Consider the following 4239-nt stretch of genomic DNA (forward strand, 5'->3'; position numbering starts at 1 on the left):
CAAGGCTTACTTTGCTTGATGTTCAACTTAAAAATCATTGGAAGGGATAAAACGAAAATAAATCAAAGGAAAACAATCCAAAGGTCCACCACTTAAGACATACATGTTTACCGTCGAAATCTTCTTGCTTGAATTGCATAGATCGGGCAACAAGCAACCCCAAAGACCAAGATGTAAATCAACATTGTAGGAAATGCAAAATAGACAAAGAGGAAACGAAACCTACCTCTTGCAGCATAAATCATTGCCAATTCCTGAAACCGAATATCATAACAGATGCCTATACCAATACGTCCAACGTCTGCATAGAGCCAAAAAGAAAAGAAAAGAAAAGAAAAGAAAACAACTCAAACAACAAATAGACCAGAAGACTCAGGCAACTAAATGTTCCATACATGGTTACTTAAGGAAAGAAAAGTTACCTTGCGGTGCTTGGCTTTCCAAAGACTCAATGGAACCAAAAACACAGCAAGCGTTGTACAATCGATCACCACATCTTTCCGGGTTTGAACCGCCCACTATGGTAACCTTCAAGGCCTTAGCAGACTTCAGATAACATAGCAGGTTGAAGGAGATGAACCTCCATCAATGTCCTCAGCATAAACAGGGAAGCTATCATTTGAATAGGGACTGTTCCATATTTCCTGGCACAGAGTCAACAAAACCATGAGGCAAGCTGCGTGATTTTTCCCTCCTTTTATAGAACGGCGCAGGCTGCAAATATGGCTGATTTTACTAGAAGCCAAAGCTTGCAGTATAAAAACATAGCAATTACATAAGCATCAATAAGAACTTAGCCACAAAAAGTCACCCAAAACTGATGAAACAGACACGTGCCTGCTCAAGATGCTTTTATCCATTCTTTCTTCTAGTGCACGCCTTCACAAAAGGGCATTTGATAAGGTATACAAAGTTCTTGTAAGCCATAAATTTCCCATTTTGCAATCAGGAGGCACATCCAAACTTTCCGCAGCTACACGAAATCATGCAAAAAAAAATGTCATTCCCATAGAGTTAGATGATTGGATTATCATGAGATAACAATGAATTATTCTAAATCAGAAGACGATCAACCAGGAAGATACATGCCTTTCCAGCTTTTCAAAGAGCAGCACATTGTGCCTCTGCTTCTGAAGGGGCCTGACATACATAAACTGAATCTGGTATCTAACATTTTTGTTACGAATAAAGAAGAATGAACTTCTCAGACAGAATAGTAACCTCAACTACTGGGATACCCATAAGTCTCAATAGTTTTTTGCAGTCTTCATTGTGCTGTTGTGTCACCTGCAATGGTATCAAAGCCATGTACCACATGCGCACACATATCTGGTTAGCTACATAGATAGGTTTTTCTGGAAAACAGAGACAACATCAAACTTCTCATCGAATAGAACTAAAATATCGCACATTAGAAGGGAAGTGATCAAAACAAAGAAAAACCTTCACATTTAAGGTATCTAAACATATTCATAGACAATTAAAAAAAAACGAGAAGATAAGGCTACATAATAATAAAGTACCGTTGTGCGAGCTCTTGCTTCTTCAAATCAGAGGTTTACCATCAAATACGTAGCTATCATAACAACATAAAGCATAATTCGTAGAAGCACAAACTTCATTCTTCTTAGCATTCTATCCCAATGAAAACATAGGAGGTAAAGAAAAAAGCTTACACCGGCTGTATCCCTGCTCCAATGACTTAATCGTTCGGTAATGCATGCCTTGCAGATGACTACATGAGACGACAAATCAAAAAGCAGCTCAAAGTCAACACTTCCCAAGAACAAAGATCACATGGCAAGTACAAAATAATGTGACACACGTCGATCTCATATACATAAACCCTAGTCCAAGCAATAACAACCGAAGCATCAAAACAAACTCGAGCAAAGTGGATTATCATTTCCATGGAGTATACCGATGCCATTAGTGGTACCTGGTGACTTGACCAAGCCTCATTGGTGAGCATATGAGTCCCCTTCCTCCCAACCACAACCTCGATCCACCAATCAAAGACCAAAAAACCCCCAACACTCAAAATCCAAATCCCCGCCGACACCGAAACACACAATCAATCGTGAACATCAACTCATAAAAGCAAAGCACTTAACGAGGAACTCGATAGATGCTCATGCCGGCATCGACGGCGATCCTCCCGGCCGAAGTAGCTCTCCGCCTTCTCGCTCCTCATCGCCTTGGGGGCATTGTCCGCGCAGCTTCATCGCCCCTATCGAAATCAACGGACGACTCAATCAACAATGAAGAAGAGGGAGGTGGAACTACCTTGATGCCCATTTTCGGAAAGAAAAAAAAAAATTCCCGAATCGCGTCGCGAGCATGGGCAATGTTCCCTCTCTTTATCCGTCACCGAAAGTTGGCATAGCCCGATCTCAAACCGAAACCACACCACCCAAAGAAAAGACGTCAAATTTTGAGGTCGCATCGATGATCGAAGTCGAGGGGTTCGAGCCCATGCCTTGGCGAGGGGAGGAGTGGGCGAGGAGGAGCGCGGGCGTCAACCGAAGCTTACTCTTGTCCTTGCTCGCCCTTCTTGCGCCTCCACGCCACAAAGGCCGCTCGATTGGTCACCAAAAGAACCCAGCACTCGGAAATCCGCCGTGGATGAGCTGGACCGTGGTTGATGAAGACAGAGAAGAGCGAGGCGGACGCCAAACGGAGCGAGGAGAGGCGAGAGGGTCTTGTCGAGTCAGTAAGGGGAGTGGGAGAGAGGGCGCAACGGAGGAGCAACCGAGAGAGAAATTTGTGAAGAAAAGTTAGGTTTTTATTTTTTACTAGGAAGAGCATCGGTTCCGGTTCCGGTTCCGGTTCCTAAAAATTGAACCGAGAACCGGAACCGCTCACCCTAGAACCGGGAACCGAATCTTACCCGCCGGTTCGGGTGTTTCGGTTTCCGGTTCTACCCTGGAACCGTGCTCACCCCTATTAGGTAAGGCTCCATCACTTGATGACTATCTAGCCTCCAAGATTGCTTTAAGTAGAAGATGTTGTGATTATGATATTTGATATTTGATGCGGGCAAATTGAGCGTTGTTGCTCTTGCAGATCACACCCCTGCTTATACCAACCGTTCGTAATTTTAACTAAGTTTATGTTTTTTCCAACACTCACTGCTTCGATAAATTTGAAATCAAGAATTTCCCACTGGAGTGGGAGTCTGTCACCATGAAATTTTGAATGCACTGCTTTATAGATTTGGCTTGGTGTTATCCAAGGATATAATTATATTTTCCAACAATATCCAATTTGCTGAAGTTGAACGGCCGATTCTCAAGATATCGCAACTTTTAACCATAGTTGCTCGATTGTGAGGTGTCAAAACTTTTGTGATTTGACCCGATTGATTAATTTCATCTTAAATATCAAGTCATAAGTTTTTCGAAACCCCAATAATCACTTGGATCGGATTTTTATTGAAGAAAATATATTAACTTTCCACCAGAACCATTTGTTTGGCCCAATTCTCGGAAATCTGATTTGAGTCACAAGCTTTTCTAGGGACATGAAAATAGTGTCAAATTGACGTCGGATGAAAACGCTATGCACAGTCATAGGGGCTATTTACATTAAATTAATAAATTAATTAATAAATAAATGTTGCCCAAAAGGGATCAAACTGCCTCTACGAAGTTAAGTGACACACCCTCTGCTTAGTCAAAGATATCAATCTCCATCTTACTTTCCACAATATCTCTCGCGAATTCTAAGGCCTGAATTAATTGGCTTCAAAGTATCTATTAGAATTTGAGTTAAATCCATTTAGAGTTAGGTCTTTATTTCCGTGTACTTGGAGTATTGTCCACTCCATCGATAATGTAAACTTCTTTTACAACGCGATACATCCAAACTTGGCGATTTCACCTAATCTCGACATGTTCACCCTCTACACTTAGGTCCTCCCAAGAATATTGATGAACTTACCTAATATTTGGTCCGTCCAATCACCTCAATGATCCCAGTTACCTTGCGTGCTCACCAATATCTAAAGGTTCTTCCAAACTTAACAGTTTCCACTAAGCATCTTATTCTCTATTTGCAGAGGAAGGAAATTCTCCAATAGCATAGACATCCTGTTGATAACATCATATGCATATAAACTTGTATATATAGAAAACAATTTGTCCGCGCACTCAAAAACACATATAACTTCACATAAAATGTTTTGTCATCTTCAAAATACATAAGGAGTCTTACCAAAATAATTTACCTTGAAAAAAA

The 4239-nt window shown here is 41.2% G+C and overlaps 1 pseudogene; it reads right to left on the bottom strand.

The window, feature by feature from the left end:
- Nucleotides 1-226: 226 nt before the first annotated feature.
- On the bottom strand, nucleotides 227-2446 carry LOC130139036 (omega-amidase, chloroplastic-like; annotated as a pseudogene).
- Nucleotides 2447-4239: the final 1793 nt, after the last annotated feature.

This window comes from Syzygium oleosum, unplaced genomic scaffold (assembly GCF_021117445.2).
Source record: "Syzygium oleosum isolate NSW1041296 unplaced genomic scaffold, Sole_v2.1 Sole_v2.01, whole genome shotgun sequence".
NCBI lineage: Eukaryota > Viridiplantae > Streptophyta > Magnoliopsida > Myrtales > Myrtaceae > Syzygium > Syzygium oleosum.